Source organism: Cotesia glomerata, linkage group LG1 (assembly GCF_020080835.1).
Source record: "Cotesia glomerata isolate CgM1 linkage group LG1, MPM_Cglom_v2.3, whole genome shotgun sequence".
In the NCBI taxonomy this organism is placed as follows: Eukaryota; Metazoa; Arthropoda; class Insecta; order Hymenoptera; family Braconidae; genus Cotesia; species Cotesia glomerata.
In genome coordinates, this window is record NC_058158.1 from 35,674,987 (window position 1) to 35,702,979 (window position 27,993).

The 27,993-nt window shown below is 28.1% G+C and overlaps 1 long non-coding RNA gene across 1 annotated transcript; it reads right to left on the reverse strand.

Annotated features, from left to right (window-relative positions):
• LOC123266658 lies at positions 1 to 27,277 on the reverse strand. The gene is made up of 3 exons (XR_006509827.1): positions 27,181 to 27,277; positions 6,328 to 6,474; positions 1 to 458 (listed from the first exon to the last, which is right to left on the reverse strand). It is a non-coding gene; the product is annotated as an uncharacterized LOC123266658 (long non-coding RNA).
• Positions 27,278 to 27,993: the final 716 nt, after the last annotated feature.

Below are 27,993 nucleotides of genomic sequence, written 5' to 3' on the forward strand. Positions count from 1 at the left end.
TGTCTATAAAAAATCGCTCTATTTATATATACTCGATCCAAAAAAGCTAATCTGTAAAAAGTACATTGTACATACGATTGCGTTGTACGCTATAGGTATGTAAGTTAAGTCATAACTGGCATTCCTCGAAGATTGGACGAGATTTAACGGTGCTACGGCACGTGAATAGTTTTATTCTAAGTTAGTAACGACATTCATTTGACAGATTCACACCACCGCAATCATACAACACTCTACATGTGTTACGGTGCGGTGTGTCGTGTGTCATGTCCGGCACGTGTGCATACTCGAGAGCACTCAACGTCTATTACACATACCTGATTTATCGACGTGACGAGCGGTCAACACACAATTTTGCATTGTCACTGCGGCCAAGGGGATTCGTCTCACAGCTCTGTAATGGTACCCGAAGAGACGAACCGTATCCAGGAATTCCAGAGAAAAATGCGGAAGCTATCCTAAAAATAAAAAATGTAATACAGTTTGTTGCATTAAATGCTTAAAAATTTATATTATTTAGAGAATAAGAAAAATTTTGTGCCCAGTGTATTTAATATGATAAAATGGGTTTTTATGGTTAAATTTGGTATCGTTGGAAAAGTCTTGAACTGAAGTTGAGCATTTTCAAGGTTTCATATCATTTTCACCAATAGTCAATTTATGATAATAAGTATTTAGGCTGCATTCGAAAATGCCCTATTTCTAACTACAGAATTGAGAAATGACCTTGTATCTCGAGAACTATTGACATTTTTAAAGATATAAGCTCATCCCGATGTTATACTCATCAAGACCTTTCATTTAAGTACCCACATCAATTTTTCATATATTTTATATATTTATATATATTATAAATATGTATATGGGTGATTCTCTGTAAGGATGTCCTAAATCTGTACAAAATTGTCCGACCAAATTATTTTTGATTTTATTAGAAAAAAAATTAACAAGGGCTACAAAACTATCAGCTTAATTATAATAAATAAACAGCCGAATTAATTTTTGCTTTTTCGATATTTGTATATCTTTTGCCATATAACATGACAGGGGACTAACTCCCAGGGGACTGATTTTTTTTATCAAATTGAGAAAAATCAAGCAAACTATTTCAATGCATTCAACTTTTTAAGTTCTCAATGAATGTTTACATTAATTAGAATAATATTAAGACTTATGGATCCAATTTAATAAATAAATTATAAATAAAAATAGCTGCCAGGGGACTGAGTTTTGAAGTGGCCCAGACACATATTTCCAGCACAAACGGTACTTTGATACTAAATAAAATGGCGATAAAACGCTAACAGCCCTATGGTTATTAAATTAAGGCTAGTTAGATCCTTATAAACCTTACAAAAGGTAAAATAACACGCTGAATTTTTTTTTTTTTGGCTTTGAACTTCTGGCAGGGGACTGATCTTAAAATGCCTGGGACAAACTTTGGTTTAATGAATTTAACCCTTCAGCACTCTCGCAAAACGATTTACTATCATTACTCGCGCGATGAGAAAAACTCTCACGCCTTATGTGGAAGCACACGCATGCTTATAGTCCCTTTAATTTAAAAAATCTTAAATAAAATAAATTTCTTAAAACAAAAAAAAATTGACTTATTTAAAAATAATATTTAATAATAATACATCCAAACACAAATGCACTCTTACGGGAACCTCCGAACTGTATCGATCAGACCCGATTTTTTAAATTCTGACCCCCCTATTTTACTATTGCGATGAGAAAATATCTCACAGAGTTAATAAAATTTATTTTATTTTTTTATAGTATAGAACAATTAAAATAATAATATTGCAATCTGAAATAATATTAATTTTTTGGCAGATAGAAAAAAAATCACATAGTCATTCCATTTGAAATTTGAAAGAAAATTTGAGTTATTGATGAGCGTGAGAGAAAATCTCATAGCGAGAGTGCTGAAGGGTTAATGAAACAAACTAATTTTCGGTACTTTTTATTGAAGAAGATTGTTAGTTATCTAATTAAGTTTATAAACATTATGGACCAAATTATATATTATTGACAAATAACTTAAAATTTAATCTTAAAGTTTCAATTTTGGGAATGGGTCAGCCCAGGAGACTGACATTTCGGTGGTTTACGAATTTATAGCAAAAAAACCAAAATTTATTCCATTTTAGTTTTCAATGCTCCAAATAGAAATGTTTTTTTACTTTCTTAATAAATTTTTTTTAGTAATAAAATAACAATTTTTCTAATCAAAAAATGCCTGGGACAGCAAAAAACATCCTTACAGAGAATCACCCATTTATAAAAAATATATCAAAATGCATGTGGGTACTCAAATGAAAGCTCTTGATGAGTATAACATCGGGATCAGCTTATATCTTTAAAAATGTCACACATTGTGACTGCAAGGTTGCTAGTTTATTTTAATTTTTAAATTTTGGACTAAAAATTTGAATAAAAAATTTTTTACAATTAAAAATTATCAATTTTAATTTTAATTTGGATTTTTTCGAATTTTAGCCAAAAAATTTGGATAAATAAAAAAATTTTTTGAAAAATAAAAACTATGTTCAATTTTCAATTTTTGAAATTTAAATAAAAATTTTGAATAAATAAAAAATTGATTAAAAAATAAAAATTATTAATTGAAAATAGCTTAAAGATTTTGAGTTTCAAGTGTAGAAATATAGATGTTTGTTAAAAAAAAAAATGACTGGGAAAAAATATGTTTAAAAAGTTGAAACATGATAAATGAGAAGCGGCATCAGATCCCGTGCAACTGGGAGTAAACAACTCCTGAGGGGTTGCAACAACACCCGATTAGGCCAGTGAATTATGGCAAGTCGAAGAGAAGCCTCGACGCATATATGAAGAGGAAGAGAACCATAGATAAGATGACTGGGCCTTAGTATTATATTATATTAATATTAGTCTGGCGCTGTTCAGCCTTTGCCTTATCCTTATCCCGAGCGGTGGCAGATCAACAATCCGATTAAAAACTCCTCAGGCGATCGACAACCTCTCCTTTTTTTATATTCTTATTCATTAAAAATTGTGAAGGAAGAATGCCTACGATTGTTATATTTTTTTGCGCTCAAAAGTACCTGTAAAGAGCAAGTTTAATAAGTATTGCCCCGGGTATTAGTCAACCACTCATTTCACTAACGAACCCGGCGATTTATTACGCACGAAATCGTGTAAGTGGAACGATACACAATCGAATTCAACCCAGAAGGCTTCTTTTGAAAAAAAATCTTTTTTTTTTGTTAGAAGCATTATATTAAAAATTATTGGCCTATCTGGTGTTGAAACTTCACACCAAAATATTTTCGCTAAAAATTAGATTTATATTTTTTAAAACAATTTATTAAAATTTTCATAGAATTTTTTAAATACCAAATTTTCTTTAATTGCTTCCAAAGTTTTTTTTACTATTTCCTGTTTTTGATATCTAAAAATTTTTTTTCTAAAAAAAAAATGGACTTTCTGGCACGAGGATAAAATTGATTAGAAAAACTGACCTTTTAAGATTTGATTAATTTATCTTAAAATTTTTTTACAACTAAGTAAAAATTTTTTTTACAAATTTTAAACTAGAAATATTCCAACAAAGCGTTCAAAAATGTTTTAAATCCCAAATTTATTTTAATTTCCTTCTTCAAAGTTTTTTTTTACTATTTCCTGTTCTAAATATCTACCCAAAAAAAAATAAACTTCCCGGCACGGGAATAAAATTTATAAAAAAATTAAATTATCTTCCAAGCTCCTAATCGTCTAGACCTAGGTCTCCCCTAATTTTTATCCATTAAATACTACAAGGAAAAAAGAAAAAAAAAACATCCCAATTGTAATTAATCTCTTCGATAGTTCATCCGTTCAAACATGAATTCGTAACGCAATTTTCTCTAACTACATCCAGTAAATATGAATATATGAATATACGTTGACGAAGATATCAAATGTAATGAAAAAATGTAAAGTTTAAAGTAGAACAGCAGTTAGTCTTCTAAATGCGAATTAAACCCTTGAGGCCTCTGACAGATGTAGTAATTCACGGGTAATTAATTACACCGTGCATCACACACTCGCGTCATTATAATTCTCAGCGATTAGATTATATTCTAATAATAATTTAAGGAATACCTGGGAGCAGCAAACATAGCTGTTATTATCAACCGGTTATCACGATTGAAACCCGATATTTAGATTAGGTATAGAAATAGCCGCTAGTCTTTAACACACATAACAATCCGATTGATTCGATTGATTCTCCGATCACAGATAAATAATATATCTATCGATTTCATCGCCAGGATAATTGAACACTCGGAGAAATTCGCATCTGGATCTAGATTGCTTTCTCTTAAATTTTTAATTTATCTCCTGCATATTTAACAGTTTAAATTAATTTTTATTTTTATAGTTCCAGCAAAAATGAAAAATGATGAATTTTTTAATTTTGTGAAGAAAAAAATTAACATGCAAGACTAAATATTTTAAAAAATTGTCACGATAAGTAACGTTAGGTCAGTTTTTTAAATTAATTTGTACTAGCAATCTTGCAGTCACTATTTGACTGCCGTGACTTGTGAACTATAAATAAATAAAATTTTGCTTTATTAAATAATGAATTTTGTTAAATAGTACAGTACTTTTTTAACTATTGACGTTTTTTAAGATATAAGCTCATCCCGATGTTACACTCATCAAAAGCTTTCATTCGAGTACCCACATGCACTTTGATATATTTTTCATATATACATATATATAATATATATAAAATATATGAAAAGTTGATGTGGGTACTCAAATGAAAGGTCTCGATGAGTGTAACATCGAGATGAGCTTATATCTTCAGAAATATCATTAGTTGACAAGATAGCAAAGTCAGTTCTTAATTATTGATATTTTTTAAGATATAAGCTCATCCCGATGTTACACTCATCAAGAGCTTTCATTTGAGTACACACATGCACTTTGATATATTTTTCATATATACATATATATAATATACATAAAATATATGAAAAATTGATGTGGGTACTCAAATGAAAGGTCTCGATGAGTGTAACATCAGAATGAGCTTATATCTTCAGAAATATCATTAGTTGACAAGATAGCAAAGTCAGTTCTTAATTATTGACATTTTTTAAGATATAAGCTCATCCCGATATTACACTCATCAAGAGCTTTCATTTGAGTACACACATGCATTTTGATATATTTTTCATATATACATATATATAATATATATAAATATATGAAAAATTGATGTGGGTACTCAAATGAAAGGTCGACATTAAAAATGTCAATAGTTCACAAGATACACGGTCATTTCTTAATTATGTATCTAGAGATAAAACATTTTCGAATGCTGCCTAAATACTTTTTGCGAAAATGATATAAAACCTTGAAAAGGCACAAATTAAAATCAAGACCTTTACAACGACACTAAATTTAACTAAAAAAACCTATTTTATCATATGACTATCTTGGACACAAAATTTTTCTTATTCTCTTAATAATACAGATAATTTTTATTTTTTATTTATTTAAATTTTCAAGCTAAAAAAAAAATTGATAATTGAATTAAACAGACTGTAAAATTCACTCGGACATTATCGTGGGTCGTTAAAAATTGTCGTCCTTTGGAGCCAGAGCCTCGTGGCAAGACAGTATATTTAAAGCTTACTCACTTGTCGGTGATTATACTTACACGTGGTTACATCTACATGTAAGTATAAGTATAAGTATGTTATATACACCCAAAGAGAAAGAGGTGGCGAGCTGTAATCTGTAAGTAGGTAGGGGTCGAGGTAGATCGCGGGGCGTAACCTACGGAATCGAACAAGTCAATAACTCGTCCTGATCTTCCCCCGCAATGATAAATCGCCTGATTGGACAATGAATGTGGGTGCTCCGTTCCTTGGATCTACACATGCACATTAAATCTCGAGCTTGACTCCAACATGCTTACACTTGTTATGTATGTGTGAGTATGTTGCATACCGACACAATAAAAGGCTCACATAAAGTCAAGACAACAGAACAGCAATAATGTACGATTAACGAGCAAGAAGCTCAGCACACGTGGGCGCGTGGCGATGTCTTTATAAGCCCTACTTAGGCATACGTATATGTTTGCATGTATATTTACATGTATATATATGTCTTCTTGTTCCTGTTCTTATTAAATATATAACACCGGTTAATATTTGAGCAAACAAACAGAAGAAAAACTTCATTCTTTTTAACAAACTAGACTATTTAGCTCGCCAGAAGTATGAGAAGCAAAGTAGACTTAAAAATTACACTCTTAAGTAAATAAATATAATTCCTTACCGGTATTTTTATTTACGGCTTTTCCTGTAATTTTCTCTAATAGGTATCTGTCCAAGTTGGAGTCGGAGGCGGATAACTGGGGAGCCTGGGCCTACCGTACCTAATCAGGTTAAATTTGCACGGTAGCCAGTTCAAACTCTGCCGAAACTGAAATTATAAAAATATAATTATCCGGGATTAGTTCAACCGTATCCTTAATAATTATCAAGTGACTGTTTTTATTTTTTTGGCTGTTGGAAGAAACTTTTTACGGGAATAATCATTTTTAATTTGTTGTCAATAACATCGTTAACTTCTTCTCTGGGTTTTGAGGTGGGTTTAGATGTGGGCAATTTTTTTTTAACATCTAATTGGCTGACATTTATTTTTACAAATAAATTTTTGGTAAATATTTACAAGTGGAGTCGAAATTTTAATTTTAATTTTTTTGAACGAAATTTTTATTTTACTTTATTGATATATTTTTTTAAATACATAAAAAAAATGAAGAATTTAAAAAAAAAAAGATGATTATCACAATTTTAACAAATTTTCAAAAAAATTTATAAATTTTTTAGAAAATTGTGATATTTAATTTTTTTTTAAATTGTTCGTTTTTTTATGTACTTTAAACAAAAAATATATCAAAAACATCAAAAAAATATAAAATAGAAATTTTATCCAAAAACAAGAGAGTCAAAAGTTTTTCCAACTTTTGAAGGCAAAAAAAGCTATCGAAATCTTTATTTTTTCTTTCACGACATTATTTACACGTGGGGTGAATCATATTAATTTTCATTTTTTTTAACGAAATTTCTATTTGATTCTATTGATACATTTTTTTAAATACATAAAAAATGAACAAAAAAAAAAGGTTGATTATCAATTTTAACAAATTTTCAAAAAATTTATAAATTTTTAGAAAAATTGTGATATTTAATTTTTTTAAATTGTTCGTTTTTTTATGTACTTTAAACAAAAAATATATCAAAAACATCAAAAAAATATAAAATAGAAATTTTATCCAAAAACAAGAGAGTCAAAAGTTTTTCCAACTTTTAAAGGCAAAAAATCTATCAAAATCTTTATTTTTTTCTTTCACGACATTATTTAACATAAATGCGCCGTAAAAAACAAGCAGAATAAAAAAAAATTTGAAAATGTTAATTTTTCACCTAGATATGGCCAAAAATAGGTTTGACCGCACTTGTAAATAATTAGCATAATTTTTTTCTGTCTTGTAAATAATTTATTATGATAATTATAATTAATAATTAATAATCGACAATTAATGCACAAATTTTTTAATTTTCAATAGGAAAAATAAATTTGTTCTTAAAAAATTAACTTTTTTTCCTGCTTAATTTCTTTTTAATTTTTTTCACTGAATTATTCAAATTCGAAATTATTTAAAAATTATGAGAATAAATTTAGCATTTACGAAAAAATTTGAATTTAAAAAAAGATAACTATTTATTGTGTTATTATTTTATTTTTTTTTTTTTTTGAGATAATGAGGCGTGAAAAAAATGAGTAAATAATATTTTAACTGAAAAATGTATGTAAATAAATAGGAAGATATCTCTGGAGGTAAAAAATAAAAGAATCGGCGAAGGAGTGCGAGGAATAAATAAAAATTGAAGATGAGTAAAAATGAAAAGGCAACGCCACCCCGTAGCGTCTGTTATTTAGTTCCCCCTGATAGCTACACACGACATATAACATAATAGAAGACAACATAGATATTGTATTAGTATATGTAAAGATTACACAGATATAAGAGTAGAGATAGAGAAGAGAATAGCTGAGAGTCTGGACTTGTCCCGTTCGTCGGCCTCTGGGTTTCTCTCTATCTCTCGTGAGGCACGAGACAATAATCTCGGGTGGTAGTAGCCCTGAGGGTTCCACCGGGTCTCTTTTCAGTGCATTATGTGTGCGGGCGCGCGCTTCTAATCCACCGGCAATTTGCAACACCGCATCCATGACTATAGAAATAGGAGTCAAAAATAATAAAAAAATTGAAAAAATCAGAGCTATTCTGTGTCTAATCTCTATGCAAGTTTAACTATGCTGTATATACATACACACGTTTAGTTGTTTTGAATCGCGTGGCGGTCGAGCTCTTTTACTTTGGCCCAAAGCTCTAAGTAGAAACCGAGAACTCTAAGGAGACGAGGGCTGACGCCGGTGGACATGCAAATATATTTTTGTCTGTCTATGCTTCATTTTTTATTTTATTTTGTTATTATAACAATAACTATTCAAATTGCCGTGTGTTTTTCGGGCGAAAACATTTATTCGTGATTTTAAAATTTCAAATTATATGCGAAAATATTTTAAATCTAAATATTTTTAAATTTGCCACGTGTAAAAATATATCAATGTTTTTATTTTATTTTTTGTACACAAAAATTTTTAATTTTATCTTTCGTTGATTCATCATCAATTTTTGACTCAAGATTATTACACTGATAGAAGAATTTATTAACTATTAATAATTTAATTTATTTGATGGCAATTATTTAATTTATAAAATTTTAATAAATATTTTTTAATATTCAATAAATATTTATTTGGGAGGAAAGTATATTTATTAATAGTTAATAAGTATTGATTAATAGTTAATAAATATTTATTAACAGTTAATAAATATTTTGTTGAGTGAATTTGTTTCGCTTTCAATTTTAAATGATATGAAGATTGCTTATAAACAAAAATCATCTTTATAAATTATTTGCATTAATTATATTACATTATAATAACGTTTATTGTAAAATACCAAATTCTATCACAGCTCATAATTATCTTATATATTTTTAAATATTAAAAACGTTAATTTATTTAGTGAATTTAATTATTATTTAATTTATTTTATTTAAATAAACAAACCCAACAGCCAAGAGGCCATTAACAGGGTTAATAATACAACAGTTAGTATATAAAAAAACAATTTTTGATTTATAACAAGATGACTTACAGCTAGCATAGTGATTTCATATTTAATAGTATATTAATATTAATATTAATTATAAATTTAATAGATAGATTGCTAAATGAGTAGACCATTGATGTGTTAGTAATTGCAAACAAAAACAAAAAATAATAGTAATTGATAAAATAAAAAGAAAAAATAATAATATTAATAATAAAAATAATAATAATTATTATTATTATAAAATTTGTAGCAATTGCACGTAATTAACACCATTAAGTTGATAATTTGCCAAGTGATGCTGTTATACAGCCACTAAGTCAGTTTGACAGCACCAGGTCTAAATAATTATTTGATAGTTAGTAACAAGATTGTTCTGTTCAAATTAAAGCAAAATTATAATTATAATTATAATAAAGCAAAATAAATCTATAAAAGTCATTCAAGAGCGCAAATCTTGCATCATGTAATATGCGAGCCTGGTGCCTGATAAACATACATATAAGTATTGAAATCACCAGTTTTAACGATCTTACAGCTAATATCGCACTCAAACTCTCAGATAACATATCCAAAAAATTACTAAAAAAAAATACAAAAAAAAAATAATAATTCTAATAATACACTGTATAGATCACTAGTAGAGAATACTCTCAAGGATAGTTAATGATTTTTGTTCAGGCCCAGAACCGAAGTTCGGGCATTACATGCTGAACAATAATCTGTCGAGTCCCTCTGGTCGCTATCCACAAATTCTTCTCCCCCGCTGAGGTACGCCGCTTCATCTCTTCTTTCAGGGCCAGATATTCCTGCCTCTGCACCGGCGTTTGGTCTCGAGCAATTACTAGGTGTTGAAGTGATACTGGTAGCTCCTTCTGGACCTTGGATCTGATAAATGCTTGTAATACACTTTCAACCGAGTCAGGATCACTAAAAATTATTTTAATCGGACGTGGGGTCGTACTATTCATTAAGAATCTACCCACCCGGATACATTTAAATTTAATTTTTGTTTTAGCTATTGGTTTGTTTAATAGCTCAGAAAAACAATTAGTGATCCTGACATGCAGATTACCATCTTCAGATCCCGAAGAATCAACTTCAGGAAGACCATAAACCATGAGATTAGAACGCCTGCATAGTCTGTCATCGAATTCTTTCAATAGATCATAAGACGCCCCTGACATTGACGAGTCCCCAGAAATTGTTGACTCAATACTGTCAATTTTTTGTTTGAGTTCGACAATTGTCCTGTGCTCACTAATACCTTTTGTGGAGAAATTTTTCAAACAAGTATCCAAATTGTCAAGCCGAATTTCAACATTATCAAGCCGCCAGGCTAATGGCGTGATTTCATCCCTGAATTATCATTTATTCCAGCTGTAGGGTTTTAAAAAGTGTCAAAAGAAAATTGCTATTTTTGTTTTTTATTTTAAATAAATATTTGTTAACAGTTAACAAATATCCGAACAAAAACAGTTTCACTGTAAAAAAAAAATCGCGCCAAGTCCACGTTTATAAGACTATTAAGAAAAAAAAAATTTTTTTTTTTCTTTACAAATAGATATAAAATAGAAAAATTAAAAAATCCAAGTAACCGATATGATTGTATATGATTTTCGGAAATTAAAAAAAATTTTGTTGTAAATTTAAAAATTAAAAAAAAAATTTTGGAACGTATTTAGTGTGCGTGGTTGCAAAATATTTTACTTTTAATGAAATTCGTAAAATCTATTTACTAGGACTTTAAAAAAATTGAAATACACAATGACGCACACCAAGTACGTTCCAAAATTTTTTCTTAATTTTAAATTTACAACAAAATTTTTTAATTTCCGAAAATCATATGCAATCATATCCGTTACTTGGATTTTTTAATTTTTCTATTTTATATCTTTTTGTAAAGAAATAAAAATTTTTTTTCTTAATAGTCTTATGAACGTGGACTTGGCGCGATTTTTTTACAGTGAAACTGTTTTTGTTCGGATTTCAGTATTTTTTGTAATTATAATAAAAATTTGCAATTGGTACTAACTTAAATCTCAAGTTGGCTGCATTTTTTATAGCAAACTATCCCTTGAAGCTACAGTTTATGTAAAAATAATTGCAGCGCACCTTGGCGGGTGTAGATGCAAGCTGTGAAATTTATTTTTAACTGTAGTTTCCCATTTATTGGAGGATTACCATGCATTCTCGAATTACTTAGTCTGTGGCATGTCACTTTTTACATCGAAAAAAAGTCAGGATCGAAATTTTTGAGCTTGCTATAGTTTGTGCTGATAAAATTTAATAATTTCAAGTAAATTAATGGTTATAATTGAATATAATTAATTGATATCAGTAAAATAAAGTATGAATTACTGTTATAATATAAAATTTAGGAACAAGAAGTACCGTCGAATTAAATAAAATTTTGCAACCTCGAAATACCGTTCTGCTTACAGTAAACACACTCGGTAGTCTGGCGCTCCGTTTACAACGGATTTGAACGGAACTTGGCGCCAGATTCTACCGAATCTGTGGATTCATTAACCATTAATAAGCATTTATTAACAGTTAATAATTTGTACTTAATAAATTACTTATTAACTGTTAATAAATATTTGTTAACTGTTAACAAATATTTATTAACATTTAGTAAATCGTATTTAATAAATAATTTATTAACTGTTAATAAATATTTATTAAATCCTATGATGTTAAAAAATCATTTATTAACATTTAATAAAGTTTATTAAATATAAACAATTCCTTCTATCAGTGTAAAAGATTATTAAAAAATCCCAGCGACCCATCTGACATTATTATGAAAGACAAACTTACAGATTACTTTATTTTAATTAAATAAAAAATATCATAATTAATTTTACAAGAAAATATATTCTCAATAATATATGTCCTTGTCAAAAAAATTTTTTTGAGTAAAAAAATTTAGTTCTCAAACGAAGAATTTTTTTTTTCTGTAGAAGAAAATTAAAAATAAAAAGTCAAGACAATTTACTTTTTGAAAATAGGGCGTTGAAATAATTATAGCAGTTGCTTAAAAAATTAGGAAAACGGTTGACCCTAAAGGCCATCCCTGCAACTTCCGCTAATTCCGTTAATACCTGGCCGCTTTTTGAGCTCTTCGAGCTCAAAAGTACAATCTGTGTGTTGTTTTAAGCTCTCCGAGCTCAAAAAGATACCTTTTCTATGCTTTTGAGCTCTTTGAGCTCAAAAGTCTGATAGAAGTTTCATGGAACACTATTTTTGGAATTTTCAAATCTCAATAAATTTTGAATAAATCAACCGATTTTTACGTGGCTGGCGGCATTCGACGCAGTTTTTAAGCCTTATAAATAATTTCTAAGTTTCAATTGGTCAAACTAGAAATTTCGGAGTAACTCTGAAAAACACTTTTCGGTTTTCTTTCGTTCACGATATCTCTCGAACGAATCAACCGATTTTGACCAGCTTGGTGGAAAGCGACGTGGTTTTATTATGTTATGAGCTGATTAGTTTTGGAATCGATCGGTAGAGCTGTTTGAAAGTTATTCCAAAAATGTCGAAGTTATGTTGAAAAATCCTTATTTCCAAATATTTCGTGGAGGATATCTCTCGAACTAATCAACCGATTTCCACGTTTTTGGCGGCAATCGACGCGGTTTTAACTTCTGAAATTATTCTATATCATCAAAAACGATCCGAGAAGAAATGACGAAGTTATGTGAAAAAACACTTTTCGGTTTTTTCGGTTTTCTTTCGTTCACGCTATCTCGAACGAATCAACCGATTTTGATCGGGTTGACGCCGATCGGCGTGGTTTTCAAGCTTAAGGGCAGATTAGTTTTGAAGTTGATCGATAGAGCCGTTTAAAAGATATTCCAAAAACTACTTTCAAAAATGATTTTTTCTTATTTTTTAAGATTTTTCAAGATTTCTTAAAATCTATCGGTCCGAATCGGTTCAAATTCTCAGGAAATCTAAGTTCAGCGTAGCCCTTTCGAATGGCACCAACCGCGATGAAATCGGTTCAACCGTTCAAAAGTTATAAGCGAGTCACATAGTCACACACACACACACACACACACACACACACACACACACACACACACACACACACACACACACACACACACACACACACACACACACACACACACACACACACACACATACATACAGACATAGTGACAACATCGCGGGGGTAGTCAGGGAAGCTTCCTGTGACCTTCAAACGTCGAGATTTGATGAAAACTCGATTTTTGCCAAACAGGGTAAAACAATAACTTCCCGATTTTTGAAAATCTGAGATTTTTAGCGGGAAGTTAAAAATAAATTTTAAAAGTATTCAAATCAGCACCTAAGAATATCAATAAGATAAAAAATTGAAGAGATGGTTATTTCTCAAAAGATTATTAAATTATCCGACACTCAGGGTGCACCTCAAGGGTTAACTTGCGGGTAATGCACCTATTAAGTTGTTAACGATGAATTATTTTAAGCTTTAACTGTAATCTTTCGCGGTAGCTGATTAAATCCGTTGTTTCTGCAAAACCCCGACAGCGAATAGCAAATACGATAGGAGGTAAGCAAAGTACAAGGCTAATGCCTTGTATTATGTGTATTTGAGGAAAGGAATGACATGAAAGGAATGACGTGTCCTTCGGGCTAGTCTATACCCAAGTAGACGGTTTCGGGTCTGCAGCGGTTCCACGAAAATGCATCTCGTGTAGCAAACCTTTAACTCGCTCCTTTCTCCATTATCGATGAGCACACAGACAATCAGTAGTCGTGTCGGTCCTCGCCCCGAGTCACCGAATTTGTGTTATAATCTTCACAAGACCACTCTCTACTCTAGCATTAGAAAATGGCTATCCGCAAAATTCTTCGCCGTTAGTGTGCAGTGTGTCGGCTTAATATTTAACCCGCGGGCTTTTTTAAAACTCCTCTTTTTTTACATTTTTAAAGTTAAATATATATTCATAAAATTTTTATATTATTATATTTATCCTATTTTGTTCACAATTTCAATTTCAATCGCTAAATTATTTTTAAATAATATTTACTAGCAACCTTGCAGTCACTATGTGACTGCTCTTACTTGTGAACTATAAATAAATGAAATTTTGCTTTATTAAATAATAACTTTTGCTAAATTTCACTGTACTTTTTTAACTATTGACATTTTTTATGATATAAGATCATCTCGATGTTACACTCATCAAAAGCTTTCATTTGAGTACCCACATGCATTTTAATATATTTTTCATATATACATATAAATAATATATGTAAATATATGAAAAATTGATTTGGGTACTCAAATGAAAGGTCTTGACGAGTGTGGTATTGGGATGAGCTTATAACTTAAAAAATGTCAATAGTTAACAAGATATAAGATAGTTTCTTAATTATGTTAAATTGCACTGTACTTTTTCAACTATTGACTTTTTTAAAGATATAAGCTCATCCCGATGTTACACTCATCAAGAGCTTTCATTTGAGTACCCACATCAATTTTTCATATATACATATATATAGTATATATAAATATATGAAAAATTAATGTGGGTACTTAAATGATAGGTCTTGATGAGTGTAATATCGAGATGAGCTTATATCTTCAAAAATATCATTAGTTGACAAGATAGCAAAGTTAGTTCTTAATTATTGACATTTTTAAAAATATAAGCTCATCCCGATGTTACACCCATCAAGAGCTTTCATTTGAGTACCCACATGCATTTTGATATATTTTTCATATATACATATATATAATATATATAAATATATGAAAAAATGATGTGTGTACTTAAATGTAAGGTCTTGATGAGAGTAACATCAGGACGAGCCTATTTCTTTAAAAATGTCAATAGTTCACAAGATACAAGGTCATTTCTTAATTATGTATCTAGAGAAAGAGCATTTTCGAATGCAGCCTACACTGATAGAAGGATTTGTTTATAGTTAAAAAGATTTGTTAATATTTAACAAATCATTTATTAGAAGCCATTTGTTAGTCCTTAACAAATATTTCTTAGTATTTAAAAAGATTTATTAATATTTAATAAATGAATATCAGATTTATTAAATAAAAACAAATCATTTTAAATACTAAGAAATATTTATTTAATATTAAAAAGTGGTCTCTAATAAATGATTTGTTAACTAATAACAAATATTAATTAATACAAATAAATCCTTCTATCAGTGTAAATACTTATCATCATAAATTGAATATTGGTGAAAATAATATGAAACCACAAAAAGACACAACTCCAGGTCAAAACTTTTCCAAAGATACCAAATTTAACCATAAAAACCTATTTTATCATATAAATACACTGGCCACAAAATTTTGCTTATTCTCTTAATAATATATATTATTGAGCCAAAAAAAATTTGTCTGGACAAAAATGATTTTATCTCAGAGTAAAATATTCAATTTTTAATGAAAAAAAATCAATGTTTTTAAATATTAAATTTAAACGCCGAGTCTGGGCCCATAACCTGTTGCTACATTTACACCATAATTAATATTAAAAAAAACATATCTCATAAAAATTTAATTTTCAAACAAACAATAACTTTGTATTTAAAACTACCATAAATTTTCCCACGAGAAAAAAGCTAAAAAATAAAAGCAGACGAACCCGAGACTGAACCTGGACTCTCGAGTGAAAAGAGATAACAATCACTTGAGACTTAAACTCATCCAGGCGATCTGGAGTCTAAGAGCGTGCACGCGTCCTCATACCACAACTATCTAATCTCGCAATTAACCTAGCACAAATCTTACATTATACACTATTTTAAATCTCTTCCTCCGTGACCCTCATCCACCACTAGCCATACATATTCTATATTGTATCCAGTCTCCAACAATAAGTAGAGGCACATTATCCATATTACAATTGCAATACTTAATATTATTATTTATAATCTTTCTCTCGGGAAAAAATGATTATTACCGTACATCTAAGATCCTTAGGGTCTCGTTAATCATTTTCATTGAAATGAAAAGCTTCTTATTACGGTGACAGCGATGATTTCACCTTGGCAATGATCCAGGAAACGCACTGTGTAACCAGTATGCACCGAGAGTCGCTGCTGGACAAAGATCTTTAATGTACACTCTGTTGGATCCACATACACATCTACATACCTACTTCAAATGTATGTCTACATACATATACAAACATTATCTCAAGTACAGACGTTTCTATCCTTCTTTGTCCACAAACACACATATATTTGATTCGTTTGTGCCAGTTCCGGAGGCCGTTATTGTGTGAAATGTGAAAGAGACAACCACTTCTTATATTTTATTTTATTTTTTTTTGCTATTAACGTTACTTACAGGTATTTTATTTTATTTATAAATTTATTCATCTGTGTCTTAGTAGTGTCCTTACAATTATATACTGGACCAATCGCGGTTCTTACGCACACATTTGCATGTTTAACTAGCAGGATAACATCAAGAATAGACGTGGATTTATCGTGCGCCACAAGATTAGTCTTGCAGAAGACAACTAAAAGAATCGACGACAATTTGTCCGATTATTTTTATGCATACGTTTTTTTAATGTCATCTCTATTTATTTGTTTACTTATTTTGAATTACAGTAATTTCAAATTTTTTTAATCTATATTATTAAGAGAATAAGCAAAATTTTATGGCCAGATAATTTATATATTAGAATGGGTTTTAATGGTTAAATTTGGTATCGTTGGAAAAATCTTGACCTGGAGTTGACATTGTATCTTGTGAACTATTGACATTTTTAAAGATATAAGCCCATCCCGATGTTACACTCATCGAGACCTTTAATTTAAGTACCCACATCAATTTTTCATATATTTATATATATTATATATATGTATATATGAAAAATATATCAAAATGCATGTGGGTACTCAAATAAAAGCTCTTAATGCGTGTAACATCAGAATGAGCTTATATCTTAAATAATGTCAATAATTAAGAACTGACTTTGCTATCTTGTCAACAAATGATATTTTATAAGAAATAAGCTAATCTCGATATTAGACTCATCAAGACCTTTCATTTAAGTACCCACATTAATTTTTCTTATATTTATATATATTATATATATTTGTATATATGAAAAATATATCGAAATGCATGTGGGTAGTCAAATGAAAGCTCTTAATGAGTGTAACATCAGGATGAGCTTATATGTTAAAAAATGTCAATAATTAAGAACTGACTTTGCTATCTTGTGAACTATTAACATTTTTTAAGATATAAGCTCATCTTGATATCACACTCATCGAGAGCTTTCATTTCAGTACCCACATCAATTTTTCATATATTTATATATATTATATATATATATGTATATATGAAAAATATATCAAAATGCATGTGGGTACTCAAATGAAAGCTCTTGGTGAGTGTAACATTGGGATGACCTTATAACTTAAAAAACATCAATAGTTAAAAAAGTACAGTGCAATTTAACAAAACTCATTATTTAATAAAGCAAAATTTTATTTATTTATAGTTCATAAATCACGGCAGTCACATAGTAACTGCAAGATTGCTGGTATTATTATATTTCTTTTAATAGATGAAAAAAACAACTTTTTTGTTTTTATATCTTCAATTATAAATGAAATTTTCTATTAAGTTATTTACCAGAGTAAAAAAATTTAGAGGGTAAATTGATTTTTTATCTAAGAAAAATTATTTCTGTGTTCTAAAATGAGACAGTGAAATTTTTTTAAATAAAATTCCTCGAAATTTTTTACTCTAAACTATTTTAGCAAGTGACATTTCGGAAAAAATAAAGAAGAAATGAACACAATAGTTGTTATTATTTTTGTTTGACTGAATACAGAACGACAAATTGCAATTAGGGCAAGTGAAATGAAGCGGAAGGATACTTTTTGAGAATAAGAAAAGACAAACATTTAATAAGAGTCTTTCACTTGTCGAGTTCATTGAAAATTATAAAATATTTTAGTGTGTGAGTGCGTGGACGCGGGGGAATTTTGTTTTACTGGCCAATGAGAAACTCGGATGGCACAAAACCGGAAGGATATTACATAAGCGGATATACATACAGGGAAGATGGCATTGTTTATCCTTCGACCATTGAAATATGCACCTGAAGACCGCATTGAGAAGTTTTTGCGATCGGATGTGTGCGGAGTCAATGTAGAATGGAAAGGATGTTGAAAATTACAAGGCTAGATGTGCGTATACTGTACTTGATTCTTTGATATATGTATGTATATTTCATTTATCCATTCGGTAAACTTTTTACTTCTTTACAAATTAACTTGTGTATGTGGAGTCGGGTGGGAGTTAGTTATAATGAAAATTCAAATGAGTAAGAAAGAAAATAACGACTTGTAACGAGAGTATTGTTCTCTGGTCGCATTATGACAATGTATCACAATGTTAGATATTGGATTATATACAGGCAGTTTTTTAGCTGGTTACAATTTATTTTATTACGGGGTTGATGGATGAAGAGTACGCTGGTGACCGACAGATGGCATATTGTTGATTTTTTTAGGGAGGAACGGAGAAATTTATATTTGGTTTGTTTGACAAAATAATGATGAGTATTATAATCAAATTTACTGTTAGTTCTGTGGAAATTCTTCAAATTTTTGAATCTTTATAAAAAATTAATTCTATTATACACTGAAAAATTTTTTTATGTTTAATGTAATTTATAATATTTATTCTGTTAATAAATTATTTTTTAATATCAAAAAATTTTAATAATGTTTATTAATTAGTTAATAAAAATTTATTTAAACCTTTATATAAAAAGCGGGAGTAAAAATTATATTTTTATTTTTGTAACTGAAAAATTTTAATTGATTAGATAAACTAATGTTTTTTTTTCATAAAAAAATTTGAAGTAGATATGATTTCCTCCTCAGAAAAATATTTATCGAAAGCTAATAAATAATTTTTTATACTTAATAAATTAAAAAATTTTTTCTAAATAAATCTATATTATTAAGAGAATAGGCAAAATTTTGTGGCCAGTGTATTTATATCGAAGAATAGGTTTTTATGGTTAAATTTAGTATCGTTGGAAAAGTCTTGACCTGGAGTTGTGCCTTTTCAAGGATTCATATCATTCTCACCAATCTTGTGAACTATTGATATTTTTAAAGATGTAAGCTCATCCCGATGTTACACTCATCAAGACCTTTCATTTGAGTACCCACATCAATTTTTCATATATTTTATATATTTATATATATGTATATATGAATATATACATATATTACAGCATATATATATATATATATATATATATATATATATATATATATATATATATATATATATATATATGCTATATATATATATATATTATATATATATATGTATATATATATATATATATACATATATATATATATATACAGCAGCAACCAGCAGCATATATATAGCATATATATGCTATATATTATATATGGCATATATATATATATTATATATATATATATATATATATGTTATATATATATATATATATATATATATACATATATATAAGAATGTATATATGGAAAATATATCAAAATGCATGTGGGTACTCAAATGAAAGCTCTTGATAAGTGTAACATCGGGATGAGCTTATTTCTTAAAAAATGTCAATAATTAAGAACTGACTTTGCTATCTTGTCAACTAATTATATTTTTAAAGATATAAGCTCACCCCGACATTACACTCATCAAGACCTTTCATTTGAGTACCCACATAAATTTTTCATATATTTTTTATATTTATATATATTATATACTAGCGGACCCGACAGACTTTGTCCTGTACACACGTCTTAAATTTAGAAATTTTAGGAATGAGCTTGTATAGTTAAAAACATCGTTAGTTAACAATATGCAATGGGCATTCCTCTATAATTAACGTTTTCATAAATATAAGCTCATTCTGATTTTATACTCATCGAGAGCTTTTATTTGAGTACCCACATGAATTTTTTCATATATCTTATACATATGATATTTATAAAATATATGAAAAGTGCATGTGGGTACTCAAGGTCAACAACAATTTATAAATAAAAAATCTATTAAATAAACATTTTCCCGTGGACTGAATTGTGAATCTAAACCATTCTGGAATCCACCGGAAGACACACAAAAAATTTCATTAAAATCGGTCTAGCCGTTTAGGAGGAGTTCAGTAACAAACACACGCACAGAAGAAATATATATATAAAGATGTAAGAAAATTCAGATAGCTCGGACTGGGATTCAAACCCAGAACCTCCCGATTACATGTTGGCTGCACTTTAATTTTTAATTTTTCTATTTTTTAATATTTACGATTTTTTTTTAAATGTTTTTTTTTTTATAAACCATTTTTTAACTATAACGTACAAAGGAAAAGTATCAAAATCGGTCCAATAATTCATTTTTATAAATATAGATATAGATTTTATACGGTGATTGAGTATTCTTAATTTTTCTAATTTCCCGCGCAATTTTCTTAATTTTTTCTTTCATAAGAACCTTCTCCTGACAATAACAAACTCATCAAAAAAAGAATTAGTGAAATCGGTCCAGCCGTTAACGCGTGATGGCATGACCAAGGGAAATAGGGATTCATTTTTATATATATAGATATATAGATAGATATGTATATATATTATATATATGTATATATGAAAAATATATCAAAATGCATGTGGGTACTCAAATGAAAGCTCTTGATGAGTGTAACATCGAGAGGAGCTCATATCTTTAAAAACGTCAATGGTTAAGAAATGACATTGTATCTTGTGAACTATTGACATTTTTTAAGATATAAGCTCATGTCGGTATTACACTCATTGAGACCTTTCATTTGAGTACCCACATCAATTTTTCATATATTTATATATATTATATATTATATATATGTGTATATGAAAAATATATCAAAATGCATGTGGGTACTCAAATGAAAGCTCTTGATGAGTGTAACATCGAAATGGGCTTATATCTTCAAAAAAGTCAATGTTCAAGAAAGTACAGTGTAATTCGACAAAAATCATTATTTAATAAAGCAAAATTTTATTTATTTTTATAGTTCATAAGTCCTGGCAGTCACATAGTGACTGCAAGATTGCTAGTCTTTATTAATTAGTTAATAAATATTTATTTAAACCTTTATATAAAAAGCAGGTGTAAAAATTCTAACTTGACAATTTTTATAACTCAATAATTTTAATTTAAAAAATTTTAATTGATTAGGTAAACTAATGTTTTTTTTTTTTTTTTTTTTTTTTCATAACAGAAATATAGTAAACAAAAAAATTAACATATCAAAAGTTGAATAATGATTTTTTATACTTAATAAATTAAAAAATTGTTTTTAAATAAATAAATTATTAAAGGGATAAATTATTGTAAATTAATGCAAGAAAATTAAATTAAAACGAAAAAAAAATCTCATGAAAAATTGATTACAAGCTTTGAAAAATACTCTTATATAATTCCAATAAATTTTTTTCTTTGTAATATTCCGAAAAATTTAAGCAGTATTCAACTATCGATTTAATTTCAAAAATAAAAATCCTTGTTCCAGGCATTTAAAAGCCACTTTACATAAAACACGTGTAAACAAAAATATTATAATTATGTAACCAGTATGTTCGCGTAAAATCTCGCTCACTAACATCCATATGGCGACACTTCATTTCGTGATGATGTTAAAACACTTTTGATTTTTTCTTCTCACTTTTTACCGAGCGCAATTAGAATTACAGCGGTCAGTATGGAACAGAGCGTACATCATAAATACATGTTCTTATCAATAATTATATTACCAGCCGAAGTAGCTGCTTCAAAATATTAATCACGCGATCCTTACCAAACGTAGATCCGCTTCGCGCGAATATTGCCCCCGATAAGTTCGTCGACCGCTCAAATTTTGAATTTATAATTTACCGTTTTTGACATAACGCATCCAATAATTTCTTGGTCTACGTTCACCCGTAACCCTGCTGATCCAAGCCTGGACCCCTTTGGAAGATTATTAACACGGTTAAACTCGATATTTTTTACACTTTGTCCGGTGAGCCCCACTTAGCTTCCGCGTGTATTTTTTTAATATCCAACCGACAATTAAACTCAGAACATTAACCAGCTAATTTTTGCGTGCAACCCTTCGTACGTATACTTTTATTTTTGTTAATGTCAAGAAGCACACACAATCATTAGCATGTACCCGAGGAAACTTCATGCCTCATGTCGCCAAAAAAAAACAATTAAGTACCGTTAAAATTAGACTAATTATTAAAAATTATCTCGAGTAACATTTGCGCTTCGACACTTGACGACATACGTTTATTATTTATTAATCATAATCATATTTCATAATAAGTACATGAAAAAAAGTAAACTAAAATTCACTCGGGTGTTCGTTAATTTTTATAGTTTCAACCAGTATAGTGGATATCGGGATGGCACAAATTTTAATGTAGAAAATGTAAAAGCCACAATTTATAATTTAATATCGAAAATGTGATTAGTAGCTGTCACTATAGTAAATAACAACTCTCTTATCTTTTATATAATAACCTAATAACAACTTAAAAAATTACAGTTTCAAACAGTAAAAATTGCTGTTTCAATATATAGTCTATACTATGAGGAGAAGGGAAAGGTCTCACACTCGGAAAATTTAACATTTGAAACAGTAAAAATTCTACTCTTAAAATATATATTTTACCAGTCCAAGCAAATCAATAATTATAGTTTGATTGTTAGCGTTGCGTCTAAAATTTACCAGTTTACTTTGTAAATATTGACGTTGCTTGTATAGAAATTTAGTAACCGTAGTTTATATTTTTTACATATCATGCGATCATTTTTTAGGTACGAAATGATAAATATCAAAATCTGAATTCTTAATTATTATACTTTAACATTTTAGACATTTACATAGCGAATATTACTGTTTAAAATAGTATTTTCTTCCATGTAAATAATAAATTGTAGCATTTAAATGATAAATATTATAGTGATTGTTAAAGTCACGATTTTACTGTTTAAAATGGTAATTTTTTCCAGTTCAGCATTACTTATTATATATAAATCGACTATTACACAGAAAAAAGTAAGCTATAAAATTCACTTGGATTCCGGTTAATTTTTATATTTTCAAACAGTACAGCGGACATCGCGGTGGCACTAATGTAAATATTACAAAACTTAATGTGGAAAATGTAAAAGCCACAATTTATAATTTAATATCGAAAATGTGATTAATAGCTGTCACTATAGTAAATAACGACTCTCTTATCTTAAAAAATTACAGTTTCAAACAGTAAAAATTGCCGTTTCAATATATAGTCTATACTATGAGGAGAAGGGGAAGGTCTCACACTCGGAAAATTTAGCATTTGAAACAGTAAAAATTCTACTCTTAAAATATATATTTTACCAGTCCAAGCAAATCAATAATTATAGTTTGATTGTTAGCGTTGCGTCTAAAATTTACCATTTTACTTTGTAAATATTGACGTTGCTTGTATAGAAATTTAGTAACTTTATTTTATATTTTTAACATATCATGCGATCATTTTTTAGATACGAAATAATAAATATCAAAGTCAAAATTCTTAATTATTATACTTTAACATTTTGGACTTTCACATAGCGAATATTACTGTTTGGAATAGTATTTTCTTCCATGTAAATAATAAATTGTAGCATTTAAATGATAAATATTATAGTGATTGTTAAAATCACGATTTTACTGTTTAAAATGGTAATTTTTTCCAGTTGATCATTACTTATTATAAATCGACTATTATTTATTACAGTTTACTTTTTTCCGTGTAAAATTGATAATTTTTTTGTATAAAAAATTAAAAATGAAAGCATCGATATATTTTTACACGTGACAAATTTAAAAATATTTTCGCATATAATTTGAAAATTTTAAATCACGAATAAATTTTTTCGCCCGAAAAATATACGACAATTTAAATAGTTATTGTTATAATAACAAAATAAAATAAAAAAATGAAACATAAACAGACAAAAATATATTTGCATATAAATTGCAGCAGTTAAATGATAAATATAATAAAATGATTGTTAAAATCACGATTTTACTGTTTGAAATGGTAATTTTTTCCAGTTGATCATTATTCATTACTTATTATAAATCAACTATTATTTTTTACAGTTAACTTTTTTACGAATGCAAACACACCCATAAAATTCTAAAAATATAAAATGGATATAAAGAGTCAAATTCTTTAAATCATCAGCACAAAATTTTTATTGAACATGGATCTAAAAGTGAATTATGGACCACGCCTCCTCATTTTCATTTAACCACCGCGCGTATTCACTGAGTAATTAGCAATTGCCTTTAACAATTACGATTATCATCCTCATACACTTAATTGCTCCGAAGATTTAGGAGTCGTTGAGATATCTAGATTAGCCGTGAGTTGATGCAGAAAGAGTATAACTCCTTCCTATAATAATATTTTATTTATTATCATATTTTTCTCTCCACAAATGTCGCAATAAAATTTTAATTTATATTTAAATTCAATTTATTAAAAAAAAATCCGCCGACCAACTAAGTCGATTAGTTTTTAAATTACAGTTAATGTGTAACTTTGATTTTTCTTCTTAGGTGGTCTGGGTTTATCGAGAAAAATTATTTTTTCTACAGAAAAATACTAAATAAATTCAACGTGTTTGATGCGAATAAAACGAGGAGGAATCTCGGATCAACTTTGTGATTTTTTTATAACTTTTAATTTTAATAACTATAATTTAAGATATTAAAGCATAATTCGTAAGGATGATTATTGAAAGCATAAAGTACACAGATATTGTTAGCCGGTCGTTTCGTCTCATCATTAGCACGTCGTTGTGTGTAAACGCTTGGTAAAAAAAGTTTGTGTGAGTTTATGGTCAACAACTTTTCAGTGCTGGATATAATCACCCATTGATTGCCCATAAGAAAATGACATATGTATCTGTATGTCATACACTTTGATACCCGGCTTTAAAATGGATAATTTATTTAAATTTTTATCCCCTTAGGCTCTGAGGTCATACTTCCATCAATCATAACAGTATCAACAGAGTAAACTCTACTGCTTTTTCCTTCCAGCGATACTTTTATTACTCTGCAGTTCGTTAGGAGGAACTTGCATTGATAAAAAAATTTTTCTTTTAAATGTAATGTCATAATAAAATTTTTGAATAGTTCAATGGTTATTTCTACTCAGAAATTTTATTTTATAAATTCTAGTTTATCTTAACTAAAATTTCAAAATAAATTTTAATCTAATAAAAATTTAACTTGATTAGAGTAAAATTCTTGACCCAAAAAAATAATATTTTTATTCTGAATCAAGAAAAAAATTTTGAAATCAATAAAAAATTCTGGTAATTATTTATGAGTTGGGCCATAACTAGGTAAAAAATTAACATTTTTTAGTTTTTTATTATTCTGCTTGTTTTTACGGCGAATTTATGATAAAAAATGTCGTTAAAGAAAAAAATAAACATTTCGATAACTTTTTTGACTTCAAAAGTTGAAAAAAATTTTGGCTCTTATGTTGTTGGATAAAATTTCTATTTTATCTTTTTTTGATGATTTTGGTACATTTTAAACAAACAATTTAAAAAAAATAATTGAATATCAAAATTTTCTAAAAAGTTTATAAACTCTTGTGAAAATTTTTTTATTTGTTGAAATTGTGATAATCAACTTTTTTTTATTTTAAATTGTTCATTTTTTTATGTAATTTTCAAAAAAAAAATATTTCAATAAAACCATATGGAAATTTCGTTCAAAAAAATGAAAATTAAAATGGTTGACCCTATTTTGGGCCATAACTAGGTGAAAAATTGACATTTTCAATTTTTTTTTTTAACTCTGCTTGTTTTTACGTCGCATTTATTATAAAAAATGTCGTGAAAAAAAAAAAATTAGATTTTGATAGCTTTTTTGCCTTCAAAAGTTGGAAAAAATTTTGGCTCACATTTTTTTGGATAAAATTTCTATTTTATCTTTTTTTGATGTTTTTGATATATATTTTTTTAAAATACATAAAAAAACGAACAATATGAAAAAAAAGAAGTTAAATATCACAATTTACTAAAAAATTTATATATTTTTTAAAAAATTTGTTAAAATTGTGATAATTAACTTTTTTCTCTAAATTGTTCATTTTTTAATTTATTTTTAAAAAATCAATAGAATAGAAATTTCGTTCAAAAAACGAAAATTAAAATGGTTGTAAATATTTACCAAAATTCTGCTTGATTCAAAACATCAAAATAATATTTTTAGTTGACGAATTTTTTTTTCAAAACTTTTACTTTTGATTCTTAATAAAATATTCAAATCTCACAAAATAAAATCCTAAATAAAAATTTTTCCTATAAAATAAAATTATTTGGAAAATTTCTTATCAAATTTACAGCTATCACAAAAATTTTTCACACTGGCGATGAAAAATAATAGGTTATAAAAAAGAAATAAAATTTAATGGTTATAAAAAATGATTGTGGTTTTATCAAAAGAATAAAAATAAAAATAACTTATCATTTCGAATTAGGTGGTCTGGTAAAGGAATAAAATAATGAAGTTTATAAAATAAAAGTGTATTATAGAGAAAATAAAAAGATGTTTTAAAGAATTATGAACAAAGGTAGCAGCCACGGTAGCCACGGGAAACAAGGAATTCATATAAAAGCGGCAAGTAGAAACGATTGATCGCGCGCGGTGGGCTGCTATTCTATATTCCAATATTCTTATACAAAATATCGGATTTTCCTAGCAGTAGGAGGTGGCCCGATTTATTTTCCGTCCTTCTCAACCTTTCTTTTGCTCAACTTTTATTTTATTTTTACCCTATTATTTTTTACCTAAAACCGAAAAGCAATAATTTCAATCAATTCTATTATTGTTTACCTGAAGAGAATCCACCCTGATGTCATTGTAATCCCGGCGCTCACTCCTTCGTGTGCCAGGGGTCCAATCGAAAGTGTGACAAATCGGAATGACTCGGGGATCGCCTGAAGAAATGGAATAAAAAGAAAATAAATAATAACATACAATAAAAAATAATATCAAGGATGTTAATAAATAATAAAAAAATGTAATATTTAGCCCTTAAAACTAACTAAGAAAAATTATACACAGAGATTTCAAAAGATCACGCCTCTACTTTTTTATTTCACCGGATTTCCGTGTGTTTGATTTTAAAAGTCTGCGCTCGAGGCCACGCTTTTCTAAAAATTTTTCGTTATATTATATATTATATCCCATAATTATCTTCTATATATTGATAATTTAGTTTTTTTTTTTTTTTATGAGTTTCAGAGTCAAATAAAAAATCTTTTGTATAAATCACGCAGATTTTTATTTTTTAAATATTTTATTTACTTTAGGATTCTTAATTAGATTTTTTTTTAATTATTTTAAACTAACATATCCACATAAATTAATTAAAACAAACATCTTATAGTTTTTAAATTAATTTAATCTAACTAAAAAATATATGCCTGCTGTTTTTGTCGCGATAAAACTAACTGAGATAAATTGCCAAAATCATATTAAAAATTAGTCGTAAAAATACTTTATCTAAATTACTATATTATCAAAAGAATAAGGAAAACTTTGTATTCAGGATAGTCTTATGATAAAATCGGTTATTTTTAGTGAAATTAAGTGTAATTGCAAAAGCCTTGACTGGAATTTATGCCTTTTCAAGGTTTCATATCA